Source organism: Mastacembelus armatus, chromosome 10, assembly GCF_900324485.2.
Source record: "Mastacembelus armatus chromosome 10, fMasArm1.2, whole genome shotgun sequence".
Classification (NCBI taxonomy): Eukaryota; Metazoa; Chordata; class Actinopteri; order Synbranchiformes; family Mastacembelidae; genus Mastacembelus; species Mastacembelus armatus.
In genome coordinates this window covers 8,367,814-8,388,017 of record NC_046642.1, presented here as the reverse complement: position 1 = coordinate 8,388,017, position 20,204 = coordinate 8,367,814, and the positions used below count along the sequence as shown (strand labels likewise).

The 20,204-nt window shown below is 40.5% G+C and overlaps 1 protein-coding gene across 9 annotated transcripts in view; it reads right to left on the bottom strand.

Annotated features, from left to right (window-relative positions):
- Positions 1-20,204, bottom strand: part of diaph2 (diaphanous-related formin 2) — a 340,283-nt gene that overhangs the window by 13,719 nt on the left and 306,360 nt on the right. The window lies entirely within an intron of this gene.

Genomic DNA, 20,204 nt, shown 5'->3' with positions numbered 1-20,204 from the left:
GAGTCTTCCACAATCTTGGAGCTGCCACTGTGAAAGTTTAGTAGTATTTTTATATCTTCCTTAAAACAAACACTTCATATACCTATTAAAATAGGTCATCATTCCACTATAAATAATTCAGGGCCTCTGTCCATATATTTAATGTCAACCACAAGACTGATGTCAAATTATTACTATAATTACATGTGACTGTAGTTAACACACTGTAAAACTTTAGATGAAGTGATATAAATCTAATTAGTCTATCCATTGTTCTTTTGAGCCAATGAGGTCAGAGACTGCATTATCCAGACATGAAGCTAAAACCTGCAGAATCCAAGGCAAGCCAGATGATTGACAGGTGAATGAGTAGACAGAGAAATAGTTAGACAAATGGAAGCTAAGATATAGTTTGACAGACAGATGGGAGCGTAAATGGATGGTTTGGCAGCATGATAAGGTAAATAGGCTGATGGATCACCAAACAAATGTGGGAGGAGGAAGGAAGAAAATAAAAGAGAAAAAGAAGAGAATGCCTGCCTGCAGACAACAAAAGATAGGAAGCCAGATAGCCTGATAAACACAGATGGATTGTGTTGATACACAGGGAGGTGGGGCAAGATCGATAGATTGTTTTATTCTATTTGCTTGGCAAACTGGAGATTTGATGTGGCTGGTATCAAGGCGATCTGTTTCTGACAACGCCAGGCGTGACTGTTACAGATGGCAAGATAGCGACACATCTCAATCTTTGGCTAGACCCATTGGAGTATAGTTGTACTGCTAACAATCCATGCCATTATTTCTGTGTGCATACAATGTATCTACTCTGACACAAGATTCCACAACAGGTGGGGGGGGGGATCCTAAATTAATGAACCAATCACATGCCACGTATGGGGTGTTAAACCCTGGCATGAGAGATGAGCTGCATGAGAGAATAAGGACTGGGTGTCTCAAATGGAGAAAGGATTCCATGCTTCTACTCAGATTTGAGCAAAACAAAATGGATGCCCTGACAACCCGACGCCTCATTACTGCTGCTTGCGTTTATCATGTCAAAATGGAAGACAAGGATATGTGAAGTTTAGAGGCAAGGGCTCTCCTAGTTAGAAAGGTGGTTTCTCTCTGTGGCTGCTTGAGGGACATGGGGGTGCACTGCAACAGCCTTGATGAGTGTTGCAGGGCTTATAATAGACAGGAAAGGCCCAGAAAGCATGCCCTTTAGAGGTGCAGCATCTCTCACTGTCTGACAGCTTACAGGGCCTAGGCTCCACAATGACACCTTCACTGTGTGCTGAAGATGACACATAAACACGCTCACAGGTGCATAATGCTCAGACACATAGTCTCAGAAACACAAATAAGTTTGGCAGCACACACACAAAAATATACCTAAACACATGCATGTCCACACACACACACACACACACACACATCAATTTTCGATGTGGAGATAACACCTGACAAGTGGAATCTCAGCATCATGCTGACAGTATTAATACTGCTATAAAAACACCCTGTATTCACTCCAAGGAGGGAGATATAGAAGCAAACATCTGTTTGTGCCATGAAGCAGTACAACTCCCTTACTGTAAACAAAAATATAGCTAATGGCCCATCTCTAGAAATAATGCTGGATTTATATCAGCCCCATAGAAGGAGTTAAATAACCAGAGTATGTGTATCAACCCAAGTTCACATAGCAGCAGAAAGCTACTATCCAAAACAACATATACCTCTATCATATTCTTCCTCCTCACTACCATTATTATATTGTGTTGTAAATCTGAATGGACCCCAATTAATTATTAGTCAACTGACAGAAACCAAGTCCCTAAAAGCACTGATTCATGACTCATTTGAGTAATTTGTTGAGCAAAAACACCCAGCATTCAATAGCTTAAGATTCCACAACATTTGGATTTGCTGTTTTGTTCTGTACATTTAATATCTGGACTGTTTGGGCAGCTGATTGAACAAAACAAGGTCAAAAAAGACCGTTCCACTGACCAAAAACATAATGAATTGAAAAACAGATTAATAATTAATTCAAATAATCAAATGTGTCTTTCAATAATGAAGGGTAAACTTATGCAGCTAATAAGGGACTTCATCTTCAAATAATAATGAAGGGATTTTAGATTAAAATCACAAAAAACAAAATGACAGCCAGAATCTAATGAAATAATTTGTTTTCTTTTTAATAGTCACAAACATGCACAGTTGTTATATAATCTGCTTTTAGTAAATCTATCAGAAGTCCAAAATCTCCTTTTTGTCATTGATGGCCCAGTTCAAAAATTACTTCTTCAAAACAAACAAAAAACAAACAAAGAAACTAACTAAGAATCTGTGAGACAGCAGCTACAAGTTTTCCAGCAACAATCCAAGCTGCCATCCAATCTCGGCATTCTCTAGGACCCTCCCCACTGATGCCTTACCCAAGTTAATAAAACATGGTGTGGTGCGTTATTTATTTATTAATCCCCTTTTTGATGTGTCCCAGTGTGCAGTGAGAGTGGTGGTAGAGATCATAGAAGGCTTTGCAAGTGAGCAGCTTTGCTCTTTTCCTCCATGCCATCACTATCAGACCCATTTGGCCATGTGAAGATGCTCCCTTCTGTTCACATGGGGGCGCAGAGTGGGTGTGCTTCCAGAAAGACTTTTCACTTTCTCTTTTATTATAAATCTTTTATACCGCGAGATGCTCCCTCATGTACACAAAACACCACAACCTTTCCTGCGATGGGCTACACTTTGCTACCTTCATGTTTTTGCTTGTGCATCGTCTGTGTGGCTGTCAATGCGAGTCTTTGTGTACAAGATTTAAAGTTTAGGTGGCAGACGCAGAACATATAGATGTACTGTCTAAAAAAGCAGCAGTAGCACAACTTTTTGTAAATTTTAACTCAGGTTATACCAAATTTATTGTAGAATTCACCCAAATTTACTCAAAATAATCATTATCCTGTCAGGTTTTATATGTTTATTAATGTCTTCGCACAAGAAATTAATTTCATTTTTCTCACTGCTTTAGGTGACAAAAAGCTTCAACAGAAAGACAGTAATCTATGCACCTTTCTAAACAACACTGTAGATGTGTTGTGACTTAGAAACTGACTTGCAGCCAATGATAGAGCACATACCACATCAATCTTCTTTAATGATATTTGGCAGTCATAGTCTCTTCAGTGTCCGCAACTTGAATGGAACATGTGTGTGTGAATATACATTACAGTATATGTTTACTGTGTATGCATGTGTGTGCATAGAAGTGCTAGTGTCTAAGGATGGTTATGTTTTTTATTTCACCGCCTGCAGGTTGACTACACATATCCACAGACCAGACATCTCAAGTGACAATGGATTCTGTGTGAATGAAAAATTTATTTGTCCCCTTCACTTATTCATCAAGGAGGAAGACTTTTTCTGCAGGGATGCCCTCAGGAGATGTGGCGCTCACATGCCAGGCGGCCCGCCACCACTTTACCCACAAGGTTTTCAATAAAACAAGCAAACAACACAATTCCAACACCTATAAATAAGTGATCGTTCCTGAATAAAGTGCTGTACACAGAGCCCCTCGCTGAGGCCACTCATCACACTTTAATGGGGCCCTGTACTGGCCAAAGTTATTTCTCTCCCCTCTTCTCCTCTCTATATGTATAAGCACCGTGAGGAAACAAAGTCAATGAAGGTAGCTGGAACACAAGAAGAAGAAGTGCATTCAGATCATGAACATACCATCACCTGGCTCAACACTGGTTAAAATACAGAACTGTTTCATGATTTATGAGGCTATCAACATGCACTATGCTCGCCCCCATCCTTTCTCCTTACTCTCTCGTCACTTTCTCTCTCACACAAAAAACACAAACACATGCAAGCACACTCAAACTCCTTGAGTTTCCTTACTTTCTCTCTTTCTGGAGACAGGTTGTTCACAGCAGTTTGAACATTCAGAGTGGTGGCTCGCCAGATGCTTGGGCGTCTGTCAACGTGATGCTATTGTTAGCTAGTTTTTGATGAGATTTACATGGCAGAAAAGCCATCAAATAAGATATACTACTGAGAATAGGAGAAGGGATCACACCTAATCCGCACACCTGCGTCTTGGCAGCGCTAAGTCTCTTTTCCATCCAGGCCTACACACGCATGCAGATACGTGCAACCGCCCACCCACCCACCCCGACAATCAAGACTGCAAACTTAGAATGAAAGTCCTGGAGTTACACAGCAGCTTGAGTCTGATTTACACGTGGGTTTTCCCGCAGCTCAAAGACTCACAATTACCATACTTGTTCAAAAACACACATAATACACAACTCAAATTTGTGTGCGCATTCACACACACAGAAGCATTGCAATGTTCATTTGGTGGTCCTTTACTGCAGCAGGGAACTTGGGAATTCTCCCTGCATTTCATCTGTACCAGTCATTCAGTTCCTTTTTGAAATTCAGTGTCAAACAAAAAGGGTGTTTTTAATTTTATTAGTCTAATTTTCCAAATATCTATTGATCTAAAGGTGAGTTTAAATGTTAATATGAGTGCACTAAATGTTTGCACTTTACTTTTTGGAACAATTTGTTGAAAAGGCCTATTATACTTTTTCTCTCTCTGGCTGATGTGTACACACACACACACACACACACACACACACACACACACACACACACACACACACACGCGGTGTGCACGAAACCTCTGCTGATTAAAGAAGAACTGGGTCACTTGTGCCCTGGCTAGTGGCTCTGGCCCTATAAGCCCCTTGGTTACCCAGAATCCCTTGGCATCCATGTCAGAGCCAGGGCCTGCGGCAACACACCTGTGTCCACACTTCTTCACTGGGATCAATTAGCATTAAAGTTTCAGAGCTGCTCTCCCACAGTGTGGACACAGTGTACACTGGAGGGGTACAGCCTGAGAACAGCCACAGAAAGAGACTGACAGAGACGTGAAGTGAAAGATAGATTTGTAGACACACACTACAACAGTCATAAGGACACACATACACAATCATTCCTCTATCTTCAATCCTATACTAGCTATATTTCTAGGTCCTGTGTTCACTGTGCTTTTCACGTGAGGTCCACCAAACAAATCACCACACTTCACAGAAATGTTTTTCACCGCAAACTTTTAAAACATAAAAAGTACTCATTCACATTCACCCCTCAGCGTCTGTCAGGACCAACATCAGCACATCCACAAAGAGACAGACACACTTCAAATATTCTGCTGTGGCTGTTGCTGCATTTATGCCGGCTGCTTTTACTGATCACGCTCCCTCTTCCTCTGTTGCACTGAATTTATCTTTCCTTGACTTTGCTAATGTGTTCTCCACACACATTTAAACAAGCTGATTGAACTTCAGCTACATCATTCACCGCTTAAAAAATGCAGTACATTTACAGTGAGATTCTAAAACATGATATAAAAGTACAGCATATTTTTCCCTGAAGAATATGAGGCCAAATCATGTTCCTTAAATGACCCTCATGAATTATGTGTGGATCCTAGTACTATCTATATATCAAAAAAGAAACACATTTGTCACCAGTTCTCTTTTAACATTCAAAGCCCTTTGATCTATGTGAGAGAAACTTGCATTTTGTTATTCCACTCACAGACTGACAGAAAAAAAAACTTCTTTTTTTGGAAGATTTCCAAGTTTTTTAAACAAAACTGGACTCTAAAGATTCATCTGTTTGAACTTTCAGCATACTGCATATTTTAAAATTGTGTCTTATCCACCCACAGGTTATTGTTCCTTTCCTCCTAGTTAAGCCACAGAATATGCCATAGTTCCTATCCTCCCTGTTACATGAGGCGTCATGTAGCTAGTCACCAGCAAACAGACAGTCATCAAGAAGGCGGTAGAGTTTGTTTTGAAGAGACTGTATAATCCTGGAGCTGTCACCTTGGGGGGGCTTTCCTACCACTGCGTGTCAGTTTAGAGAAATGCATGGCTGTGTTCCCACCAATACGTATGCATGTGTGTGTGTGTGTGTGTGTGTGCTAGTTTTCCCCACAGTGTGGAGTCCCCACACTCGGGAATCGGCTCCCTTGTGGGGACCAGGTTTTTGTCCACGTAAATCAGTGAATTTTAAAGACATGATTTGGTTTATGGTTAGACAAGTAGTGGGTTAGCGTTAAGGTTAGGGTAAGTCTGCAGGAAATTAGACTTCCTGAAAGTCCCCATGAGTAATAAAAACAAATGTGTGTGTTTGTGTGTGTGGACCACAGGAGAAAAAGAGCACTGAGGGCAGCTGTACCTGTGTTGCCTTGTCGTTGTCTCTTGACAGTGCCCTTCACATCACAGCATGGGACTGGACATCGGATCTGACAGAAGTGACCTCCTGCCACATCACCCTCCCAAGATACACAAACACATGCCTACGCACAAACAGATGGGCACACAACACTGACAGACAGATCCACATACACACAAACACATACCTGATAACTCACTGGCATGTATGAAGACAGAACACTAATTCAGATAGGATACGGTGGCACACAAGGCAAAAATACACATTACGATATAAATAAAATGCCATAGCATTCGCACTATGCATGACCACAAACTGCACACAACACTACCCCCTCTGGGCTGCTTAGCCACCCAGCCCCCCGTCAGACAGCTATCAATAGGGATTCCAGCAGTGCGGCAGCTAGACAACATGGGTAAACAAAGAGGGGATAAAAAAAAAAGAGCCTGAATCAAAAGCAGTGTGGGGACCCTGTTATTCTCTCAGAACAGGAAATCATTTGCTGGCAATTTGTGACTCATTTAGAACATTTTGTGTGGGGGTGCTTTTGACACATACAGAGAGATGGGGAGGTAGGTTGATGTGAGTTGGGCTTGATGGTAAACTTTGAAATATATTTAAAATGTCAAGCCGTTTGTTCTCTACAATGTGGCTATTTCCAGGGAATTGTTGGCTAATCAGAATTTGTGTTGCATGTGTCAAACAGAAAGAGGTAATTGATGGGATTCAGTGCAGGCACAATTCAGTGTGATTGATAGGGAGTGGAGGAAGCACTGAAACTTGCATTTCTCTCTGACTGTAAATAAACAATATGCAGCACTTGTTCCATTGCATAGAATCCAATGGAATGATTATTTAATTTGGCACCTCTTTCCTAAACTCTTCAATCAATACTGTACTAACATAGCCACCTTCTTCAGCTGATTAGCCTTATCTCAGTCCCCATAAACACAAGATCATTACAAATATAATCCATTTCCTCAACTTTCTTTCCACCATGAACATATTTACCTGGCTTTCTCTAGGCCTAATTGAAATTAAGTTAGGTGACCTTAGGGGTGCCTATAGGGGCCTCTTCGTTCCATCAGCCTCTTAATATATTTTATTTGCTAGAACCTCATAAATCAGCTTGTTGAACTGGGCCATGATGATGATCTCGACCTTTCTCATGACATTTCCAAATGGCCACATTTTCTACCTAGGATCATGGCACCATGAAAAGCACCCAACCATACTATACGAAGATGAGAATGAGTTCACTTCGTCAAGCACAGGAGACCAAATAAACTAGTCACATTAGGAAATGGCACAGGAAATTAACACTGATTGTCAAAGTGCTATTTCTGTGGGCACAGACAAGTTTCTCACTTAAAACAGAATTCTTCATATACCACAATAAATAAAGAATGCTTTTGAATTTGAGTATATTCAGTCAAACTAATTTACAATACATACTTGAGCGCTGTGAAGAAATGGTTTAGATTTGCTAAGGACACCATCTAAAATAACACTGGCGAAAAGAAAAAACCTTATCATTGAGGCCAGGTGGGTTTACATGTTTTTCACTAAAGCTCGCTTTGAAAAAGCAATCCTCATTGTAGTGTATCTATGCAAATCTACAGTGGCAACAGCATAAAGTAGCTTTCCATTCTGTGTCGCTGTGCATGTACTATCTATAGTCCGTGGAAGCCACTCTTTGTGTGTCTGTGTGTTTGTGTGTGTACTGCAGGGAGAGAAGTAAAGGTCCACTTGTGACAAGCCTAGTGGGAATAGGAACATCTGGTGGACCGGCTGCTCCTCTGGTTAACATACTCCTCCTTAGTGGCCCCCGATGAAACACACCCAGGTACCACATGCACACAAATGCAGTGCTACATGAAGTTAAACCCACATACATATGGACATAAAAAAGTCATAACTGATATAAATGCATATGCATACATATATACAAATACAACCTGAGTCTCCTTTCCCTGCTATTCTTTTAAACAGTTATGTTGACATGCATAGCAGAAGTTAGAATTTTATCTGTTCTGAACCTGGTTCTGAATCCATAACTTATTTAAGACTCCAGCTTTGTGAATTTGTGTTTATAACAGAATTGATCATTAAGTATCAAGCCCAAACATTCTATGTGGATTGGCAGTAGGACTTTCTCCACATATTTCTATCAGTGCTCTGTGACCTATATTAACCTTGTCTTAAAGAGACTAAACAGAAAATGTGAATTAAAGATTAAATAAGAATCTTGTTTGGCCATGGAGTTTATCAAATTTGATTGTTTTACCAATTTGGAATCAGATTCAAAGTGGATATTCTATAACCGCTTATTCCTTAACCAGGGTCACGGGGCTCTGCTGGAGCCTATCCCAGCTCTCTTTCGGGTGGAAAGCAGGCGTACACCCTGGACAGGTCACCAGTCCATCACAGGGCCACATAGAGACACACAAAGACAAACAACGACACACACTCCAGTGGGCAATTTAGAGTCACCAATCAACCTGACATGCATGTTTTTGGACTGTGGGAGGAACCCAGAGTACCCGGAGTAAACCCACGCAAGCACGGGGGGAACATGGAAACTCCACTGCTGTCCTGAACTGGCATCCCAAAAGTCCTGATTTTCTAGGGTTTAGAGGTTAGAACAATGATTTGTGTGTTATCACTAAAAATAGATTGTATTTGGTCTGTTATTTATGTCAGAAGATCTGATTATATTTTAACAAACGTTTATACACAAATGTTAATAATTTCAAAGGGTTCACTGAGTTTTTCTTGTCACTGTAAATCCACTTTCTGTTCATCTTCTTTGAATAACAGTCCATTCATGTGCCACAGACTCGACACCAGAGAAGAGGTAAAAATAGATGGCCTGTCATTCATAGAGTGATGCTAAAGAGCAACTATGTCCAATTTGCACCAGATGCTCTTCAGAGCTGAAATAAGCCTACATTATTGCTGGTGGAAAATGTCATGTTATTGGCAAGGTGAACACTCTCCAATCTAGCCTCTCTTCTTGATGCAGCTTTGCATGGATTTTGTGTTGGCTAATTCCCATATTCACCCTGTAATTGGATAAATACAGAGTCACACCTTGTTTTATCTTTCTCTCTCTATCACTCATGCACACAAATTCATAACATACACACAGATGTATTTAAAATCATCACTCATAACTTCACAGCAGCATTTGTCAAATGTCATCCCTGCTACACCGGACAAAACACAGCATCAATTATCAGTTCCTTCACTTTCATTAACTAAGGTTGTGACCAGGGCTTACATTACTGCTAAGCGTATGGTCATGTAACAGAAGACGACAGGAAGACTGCTTCATTGTTGTTTCATGAGAGGTTGAGTTACTTGATAGAAGTGGCAGCAGTCTTACTAGAATGATTGCTCACTGCCTCCAGGGCTGGCATTTGGCGCCCAAGGCAAGATTCTGGACTAATAACTCCGACCTCCCTTCACCTCCTTCTGCCTCTGTCCCTCCCTCACACACACACGTATTTATTCTATGCCTGTGAGGACCGAAACTGTATTCTGGGGTCAACTCCTGTGTCCAAAGACTCACACAATAAAGTTTTGCCTTTACATCTCACCTTGGCCTAGGAACACAAAACAAATTAACTTGATAGTTAATTAAAAATAGAAATTAATTAGATAATTAAAAATTAATTCATTTCTAATATCATCATCATGAGGCAATTTAGTCCCCACAGTGATAGTAAGAGTACATAGACTGACACACACACAAGCACACACACTTCTCGGCAGGCTGCAGCCAGGTCTCACCAGAGAAATAACAGGGGGAGGTTGTGTGTGAGGTGGAAGCAGACCACACTTCCTGAACAACCCTGCCAACCTGAGGAACACTCAGCTGGTCTCCTGCCAGGGCCTCAGTACACTTCCTTCACCAATCTATGTAATGGCTGTGCTAATGATGGTAAAGCAGCCAGTACCTCAGAGAGCAGTAATTTAGACACTGCTAACACTATCGCCAGTCCAGTCATTCCACAGCGATGATACGCTCCTGATATCAGTCACTCCACCACCCAGTGATTTCTTTCTGACATAACAAAACTAGATAATTAGAGCACACACACTTTCACTAACTGAAAAGAAAATGATGAAAAACACACTGAGCAGATGAACCGTACAGAAAATACCACTCTAGACATATTGTGTTTACTTTTTCTGCTCTTTCTCATGGCTGAGAATGGGAGTGTATTGATTTTTCTTTTCAGAAAAATAATACTGAAGAAGAAAGGAACATAAATAAAGGCAAGGAAACTAGAGAGTGTGGAAGGCATCAAGGAAGAGAAGAAATTGCCAAACATGAAAAGGCTTTTAATGTTATTGGGAAACAGTAGTGATGCCTGAGCTCTTGGAACGAGGGACTATTTTTACACCCAGCGCTCATATGAGCATATGTGGAGCAATGAACCTGTTGGATATGCATCGATTTCCTCAATATTGAACAACACAAGTAGCATCTAAGTAGCTTGAGCACTGGACTCCTGTAGCTGACCATCACACACGCCTCACACCCAAATCGATTAATCTCACCAGGCTTTCCTGTGCTTATCTATCTGTTGTCAATAATTTCTGCCTGAGAATGGAAGACAAGAGATGCAGTAGTACAAGATGAAGATACATGGACATACAGTAATTAACAACAAAGACACAAGGCATCAGGTTGAAAATACAAGTCGCACATGAGTTTCTAAGCCACTTTCCTACAATTTAAACTTGTCTAGAAATTGAGAAGGCTGGTGCTGCCCTGCTCAGTTGCCTGAGTCATCTGGGTTCAATTGTGTCTTTCATGGCAGCACTTAAGCTGATGATGTTATTGAACTTTGAGTCAGGCTTGTTCACTAATAAATATCTCTTTTTGAACCGTTTATTTGTCTTCACTTAATTAAACAAAACCTACTATTTTATGTTCTTGGCAGTGGTATAACATAAGTCACAACAATCACTGTGATGCATCCTGATCCAGGAAAATAATGGAGTTTGTGAAAGAAAGTCCATTATGCTCCGAGAAAAATATCACCCAATCTAGCCTAACACCTATATCAAGATGTGTCATCATACTTTATTATTTATTTAAACAGAAAGTGTTTATTTAAATCAACCTAGTTCTTTTCTAACAAATTCATGAACATCTTTGCTGATTAAAAATATAATCATGGATACATCAATGTGAGCAACTTAGACACTTGCTTAAGTAAACCTAAAATTGCTCAAGTAGCTGCAGCTAATTTGATTGGGATACATTTTGACAGAAAATCAACTTTTAATGAAGAGCCGTGTGGTGAGAGAAATTAGCCTTTACCCTACAGAGCTGGCATAAAATGTTTATAAATGACAATGATGTTGGCACTGACTGTGAAGGAAGTACAGGGCTTGGGGAAAATACTGACGTTTAGGCTGTCAGAGAATAGGGCACAGACTTTACCTCATCTGGGAAAGTAGGGAGAAAGAAAATAAATGGCATGTGACAGGAAAAAACAGGAGGTGGAGCACAAAGGGGCATGTGAGAGATTGCAGTTATGACGTGAATGAGAGAGGGAGACAGTGAAAGACAGGGTGAGAGAGTTTAAAAGGCCTGGCGTCTGTTGGCTGGCAGGATGGACAGAGGGAAATATGTGACAGTAGTGCGTGACAAGTGCAGCAGAACAAACCGGTGGTGACTCATGGGCTCCTTCATTCACTGCTGTGATCAGATCCAGCAGGACAGCCCACCATATGGGATGGCACGACTTATTCATCTAATCACTTGGACTACATACAGGACCAGAGGAGAAGAAGGAGTGGTGTGTGTCTGTATGTGTGTGTGCATGGGGAGGAGAAAGTGCCTGAAGACTTCCTGACAATGACAGTAAATTAGAGAGGAAGTGAGGAGAACAAGGCTACAACAAGGAGTGTAATTAATCTGCTAAAACATTTTTGAACAAATACAATAACGATACCTGTCAGACGTAACAAGAAATTGCAGTAGGAAATATGCAATACTGCATGCTCAGTTAATAGATGCAAGTAGCCTCCCTATAATAACCCTGTTTTTATTTTTCAGAGTTATTGTATATCCCATTTACAAAAAACTCCTGTCCTAGAAACTGAATACAATTAAATGGGGAAAATAGTCCACTAAAGACACTAAAATTAACTGTTGTCTCCCTATACTCTTATACTATTTGTTTATCATCCTAATAAAAAGAAAACCCTCTAACATCTGACTTTGTCATCCAAATGACATAGCTAAGAGTCACAGACATTAAAATTATTAAATAAAAGCTTCTGAGTATATAATGTTGTGATAATCACGCCTGTCTTTTCCTGGCTTCCGTTAAATCCAGATTAAGGCTAAGCTCTGAAAGGTGAAGGGCCTGGCGAATTAAGCCCTGAACAAACCAGGCACAGGAATAAAAACAGACATAATCTAACCACAGCCAGATATTTATGTGAAGAAAAGAATGTTTGTACCCAGTTGGCAAGAGTTGTCCTAAACCCTTTTATAGGGTACCTAAACTACACTGTGCGTCACTGAAAGCAGAACCAATTTGCTTAACTTCACGACATGCAGGGACCTGCTGATAAAAGTGTCTGTCCTATGCCATGCCTGGCAAAGATATTGTTATCCACTTTATTCCTCTGCCACCATGCCAGCTTACTCAATTTTTGCAAGACAGATAGCAATCGTCATGGGGCAATTTAGGGATTAGGCTAGAGGTGTATTGTAATCACATGCTTTTGGGGTAGCAAGACAGTCATTTAGGATATGGGAAGGCTGTCCAAGATCTACCTTTTGTCTGTTATCTAAAACAAGGGCTCCTGGAAATCCTCGAGCCAGTGCCCAAATTAAGAAATTGGCTTTTCAAAGCATTGGCAGAAACCTATGCCTGTACTGATCCAAGAAAAATTATGTAAAAAAGGCAGACTGGGAGTGACTTCAAAACAGAGTATGCCACATAACGGGGATTCCTGCCTTTTAGATTCTGCTGATTTTACATTTATGGGCATGTTACTAAGAGTCTTGAAGAACATATAAAAAAAAATACCATCATGACTTGGAAAATATATTGGTATTATAATCTCTCAGACAGACAGTACAAACATGTATCAGCCTTATCTCTCTATTTCCAAATAATGTGCCACAGCTTAAACTGTAAGATACACTGAAACACACCCTTAAAAATTCAGTAAACAGCCACACCTAATTTGTGCTTAACATAGTGACTAGAAAGCGCTCCAAAATGAGGATATGTTGAAAATGTATGAGAATTCTGTGGTAAAGTCAGAGGGTACTATTAGCTAAGGTAAAGAAACACATTACAATCCCAAGAGGTTAGTTACAGAGTTATCACAGTCAGTGAGTCTTATTCACAGCCAATCCTTCTGCCTTCTTGTTCCCCCTGCCCTCTGCCACAGGCTGTTCTCTATTCTTAGCTTCTCCACTCCAAATGATCTACTTTTCACTTTTCTTTTTTTCACCGTATTACAGGTAATTCAACAGCAATTCAGTTTGGCAGGTACAGCATTGAACTTTAAAGAAGATACATCCATTGTACAATAAATGTAATGTCATATGGTATATGGTCATTATCGTTCAGTTAAATTAAACATCTTCAACCAAAAATATTTACTCTAAAGACATTGTGTATCAGAAAAAGTGTACCCCAACAACTTATCATACAAACTGAATAACAGGCATATTCATAAAAACAGTTACAGGTTAAGCTGTGGAATCCAATTTCACTGACCAAGCAGGTGAAACATGTCCTTTATATGGTTGTTGCATATATTCAAGATACTGCAGACAGCTGCTAATTCCAGTGCATGTATATCTAATGGGCCTGTTGGAAAACAACACAAAATAATGAAAACCAGGCCATAGCACTGAAATTTGAAATGAGAAAAAAAAAAAAAAACATTGAAAGCATGAGTGACTCTCATCAGGGCAGCACTCCATCTCAAGTCTAAAGAAACAGTTCCTATATGTGACCACTGCCTGAAGGCTCCCGCTCTCCACATTGTGCCTGTTGCCCTATCTGGGGCAGCAATATTTAATGAGGTTTGACAGTAGTAAAAGACTGTCCACATCAAAAAAATTGGTCACATTTTAACTCTAGATAATAGATGTTGCCATTCTAAGCCAATAATAGTGTCTATAATGAAATCAGTGGAGCAGAAAAGAGGCGCTCTTTCATTTCCTCATGCAGGGCCGTGTGTTTTGTACATCCCATTATTCATCAGGTCCTGGCTGCTGATAACTGTCCCATTTGCATCTGAATCAAGAATGCCTTATAACCCCCCCAAAAACACACACACACACACACACACACACACACACACACACACACACACACACACACACACACACACACACACACAAACACCACCCTCGTGGAAATGAAGTGACCCAAAAAGAGCAGGTACTGTATTTAGCTATTTGTGAGCAACTGTGACCTGTTCTGGAGGCTGTCTTGATTTTGTAACAGGGTACACCGTACAGTACTTTCAACATCATGTATATTATATGAGGATACTTGTATAGTATGATGATATGGTGTACAAATATTAAAAATATGATTTGATGTAATGATGTCTAAATTTCCATACTGTCTGAATCCAAACTGTATCTTGTGCTGCCCCTTTTCCCCCTGACATGACCTACTTCCATGAGCAAAGGACGGACAAGACAGCTTTGCAGAAAACTGATTAATCTTGGCCTTTCTTTTCAGAGAATGCTTGACTCAGTCTGCAGTTCAAAGGCACCAGACTTCACTGTTTAAAATCTCCGCTGCAAGTCAGGAACATACTGTGTGATATTTGTGATCAATCATAACTCCAGAAAAAGATTGCGCTGGCTCTAAATAATAAAAAAGATGCTATCCATAAAGTGGTGATCTGTTGAGGGATGGACTCAGAGGAAATTCTAGCTGTGCCAGACAGACTGTTCAAAACCCCTAGTAGACGGACAGATTAATGGAGTGTGCCTTCATATACAGTAGTCATCTCAAACTCAGGATGAAGCTGAGCGTGATCCTCAGCTGTCTCAACAGCACATTAAGGAAACATATAGCACGATATGTGCAATGTGATGTCCAGCAGGTGGATTGCTTCACAACAGCATTATAAAACCTTTTCTATAAAGTCTGTATTTACACTCCTCAAAATACACAAAAACACACATGCACTCAGATCGTCACTTTCACACACATTACCAACACAAAAACACTGAAATGCCAGAGGGCAAATGGGTGGAAAAGGGGAGTCTTTTGGAGGGGAGGTCTTTTGTGCACTCTGAGTTTAGGTCTTGGCCATTAAATAAGCTGACACTGCAGAGGTGAGCTGCATTGACAATGATGTATGGGAGAAACATAATCCATTGCTGTTATGAATTGGTTGGCTCTGGTGCGGACAATACTCGCACGCATGCGCTTGCACTGATAACACACAAACAGAGACGCAGACATCCATAAGAGAGTGTGCAGAAACACACAAATGCACAAACACACAAAATCAGGAAGCAGTGGTACAGCCAATAGTATCTTCGTCTCTTCTAGACAAATTCAATTTTCATCCAGTACACATGTAAGCTGATTAAAACAGCCAACAAAGACTGGAGAAATATGTCACATCCTTTAGGACGGGACACAGTATTGAGTGCTGCTTTGGCAATGAGATGCCTGCTCTCCTTCTCTGTCTCTGTCTAAATCCCTGCTCTTCTCTCTCATGACCTTTCTATATATCCTGATGCCATAAGATATCCCCTTTCTTCCTTTCCCCTGTCACTTCCTTTTCCCTTCTTCACCACATGGTTCTCAGTCCTATACTGAGGGCCTTGACAAGAAAAACATTTCATAATTCTCTAACTGGTTGAAAAAGACATTCTTGCACAGGTGCCTTTTATTTAGCATCTGAAAAAAACACAATACAATACTATACCTCATACCAGCCACCCTGCAGTGGTAAAATAGCAGAGGAAGTGGTGGCAGCATTGTCTTACACCTGGAGCCTTGATAGTTCAAGTTGTGTCAGGCAGACACACACATGCCCATACACTAGGGGCGTCACAGTGTCTGTTTAGCCACTGCAAAATAATGTCATTTCACCAGACGATGTGTGAAGAACACATCTGAATTATGAATGGAGGGAGGTTAATTATGGATGGAGGCAGGGTAGAAGTAATGCCTTAGACATTTCCCAGAAACACATGGTTGGATACATGGCTATGGACCCACTGCACACTCCTCGGCAAGTAACAAGTCAGAGAGACTCCTTAATTAGCTAGTCGACACTGATAATGTTGCATGTGGATGTATTCAGCCTCATTTTTGTTAAAGAATATGCTTCAAATGAGTGCTTAAGATCAACGTGCTTAACTCAAGTTGACAAGAAAAACTGTGCTCTTGTCGACAATAAAGCAGCAAAAATGATTATATGAAAAGCAATTATATCTAGCGCTCATCCTTATAGGATGATGTGGAAAGTGATAGTCAAGACAGACATAAAAGAAACCCATGAAAGGAAAAAATAAAGCATTGAAGTTGATTAATGTCAAAACTTTCTTTTTGGGGAAGATATACCACTTACATTATCTTTGTTTTTAAACATACTTTTTGACAGATGACATGCAAATATTTGACAGGTTTAATATGTCTCCTTTTTATACATTTAAAGATATTAGTGGTATCTATTTGATACCATCAACTGTCTGCATTTATGTGGACCAATCATCCATCCCATTGCAAGGGAGGCGCACCTGCAGCTCTGAAGGATTGCAATGGGCTGTCAACCACAAACAAAAGCAATACCCTCCAAAAAGGGGGTCAAAGATTTAGTTTGATAGCACAGAATTGGGGGATGCAGTCTGGGTTAGTGAGTGACTTAAGGAGAAGCAAAAGGATCAGACTGGAACTAACAAGAGGCGTGCCATCGCCTGCATGGGAAAAAAAGACAAGGCCATTGGGGAAAGAATGATGGGGTAGACACCCATGGAGTGTTCTTTTGGGGGCATGTGACCCCTGGAGGTTTTGTGGGGTTGTAGGAGGATTAGTCAAATGGCCCCACTTCTTTTGTATCACAGTCATGACAACTCACCCTGTGCAGCTTGTAGTCATAATTGAACTTTTTACTGAAAACAACAGATTCTCCTCAGTCAGCCACCAGCTAAAGGCATCATGTATTCATCCCTTCCTGCTTTAAAATAGAATAATGAAAATAACTGAATCATCTACACATCAGTTATTCACAGGAAACTGAAGGTTTTGTCTTAAAATACTACTATGTGGCTGTGAAATGCAATTTCAAAAGAATGTTAAACAGATTTCAGGATATGAACAGTGTAGTTACACTAAGCTTATTCAATATCTGTCTTTTCAACCATATCAGCCACATCTCTAACTCTGTCACCTCTGCTATTCTACAGATCAAACCATAAGTCTAGCTACAGAACAAACTGCAGTTTCTTTATACATAGAGATTACTACAGTCTAGTACTTGTGACATAATACCCTGGGTTCATGCTGGGTCAAATGAGTGGGTGCATGGAGGTGACTGATTGTCAACTTGAGTTTGAATATAGTTCTATTAGTACAGGTGATTAATAAGAGAAAAATAGTAAAATGTTTCTGTTTGGTAAAAAGATAAAAGTTATAGAAGGTTAAAGAAGATAAAAGAGATGGAGAAAAACAGGAGCTGGTTTCGACACCGCCAGGTTCAAAGGCTGAGTGTTGGTGCACAAGGCCCTGTCTGACGTCTGCCTGTTGCAGTCCTCAGTACTGAGGGGCTTCGGTCATCCACATGGCCTATTCACCCAGCGCTACTGAAACATTCAAAGCTTTTCTTCCAAAGGGCCAAACTTTTGTTCCCTCACAAAAGGCCTGACCAGAGGTTCTCCCATAGTTGGGAGCCCCATTCAAAATCAGATTATTTCCAGTGAAATCCTCCTTTCTCCACCTGCCAGTTAACTATGTCACTGCCATTGTGTCTTCCTTGAAAAAGCTCTCCATTTTGGAATAATGGAGGCTGGATGTGTATTATTGCTTTTACTGCCACTTATTCGAGGAGGAAAGAGACACACCCCACCCCCACACTGCTTCCTCCTTTCCTTATATTTTTTCTTTGAAGAAAAATCTGGGCCACAGACCCCAGAGGAACGCAAAGTGCTTTAATTCATTCGCACCTTTTCTCTCTGGCTGCCATCTCCAAGGCCCCTCTTTATGCCCAGAAGTGATTTGTTCAGGCTGGACCATCAAAGCAATTATGGTAGCGGCCTGCTTCCCTATTATGAGGAGAGATGACTGACAACAGAGGGAGATGCGGGGGTGGAAGGGCACTTGGCTTCAATTTATTTGATTTGAAAACATTTTTTTCTTACATTGGCATCCACTCAAGTAACAAATCACAAACAAACTGGTCAGATTATCTTCTTGAGACTTTTTTCTTGACTAAAACATCTTATCCAATTCTCTGTATAGCATTTTTCAATTACCTTTGTCAAGTGATTGTGGAACAGCAGGACAGATAACACCAGCAATGTAACAAAATACTGAGGGGCATGGCAGGCAGTGATGGGTAGCAATTAATGTAATGGACATGAGAGAGTGCAATCCTTGAACTAATGAGAATGTCTTATATTACAGTATATTACAGTACAAATGCAGGGCAGAACTTCTATCATTACTGAGATATAGGAAGATGGCTTACCACAAAAGGGGATACTTCATAAATGGATAATGTGGGCAGAGAGAGCAGAGTATGGCGCCACTGAGCTGATGTACCATCCAAGAGAAATAATTCTGCCTAGAGTGACACAGGGTCATTGGGATGGATGGAGACTAATGTGAGGAAAAATAAAGCATTTAAAGAAAACAGGGCATTAAGGTTGAAGAGGGGACTAGTGACGAATGGGGCAAAGTGAGGTTGATAAGGAAGAAATTGAAGTAACACAAGAATAATGAGGTAGAAGTGGGAGTAAAAGAGAAACAAGAAAAGCAGGAGAAAGCAAGTAAAGAGAGCAATTGACTAAGTACGGGCATGAATGAGAGGAAACGGGCAAATAGAGAGGAGAGAGAATAGTGTAGACAGCAATGAGGCAATATGACATATTGGCTAATCAGTCTGCTGTCTTTTTTGTTCACAAGCTGTCATCTTCGCCATGAAGACCTTGTGCCTGTTCCTCTCTCATTGACTGATTCCCTTGTTCAATTATTCAAGGTTTATAAGCAGCAACCATCTATTCAGCTAGCAGCAGATCCAGTAAAATAATGAAAGGACTGCTTCTTCAGCCATATTGACTGTCATAAAACTTTTACAATTGGCAAAAGAAAAATCAATTTCTCAGATAGACTGTTGCCATCACCATAAATGAAGTAAAGGTGTTACTGGGAGTGAAGAAAGACCCAACCATGTAGAAACCTTAAGAATGCAGACCATAAATGATTTTACATGCTTTGTCGCTAATCATAATATAAGGTGGTAGAATATTTACAATGATGAATACTATATTTAGCCAACACAGACTCTATTGTACATGTGAGTGTGTAGGCATATTCAGCTATGGTACAAGTGGAATCAGTATGGAATAAGATTTACGCAACATATCTTTGGTTGTAGCTTCACTCTGACCTCACTGTCTCCTTAAAAAGCTAACCTGTGTGAGTCATGCTGTGACACAGAAATCAGGTCAACCACTGGCCTGCCAAGGAATGCTAAGCTTCAGTAAACATTTCCTCAAATAAACAGCATACACAATCACACAAAAACAACACACACACAAAAAAAGATCAAACATGTAGGCACACATCCAGACACACACTCCCTCCATCGCTTGTCGGAAATCTTAAGCAACATCACAGCTCCCATCTGCCATAATCCGCCCTGGGGCAACAGTGACCTGAGCCACTGGAAGAAACTCATCTAGAGTGGAAAAAAAAAAT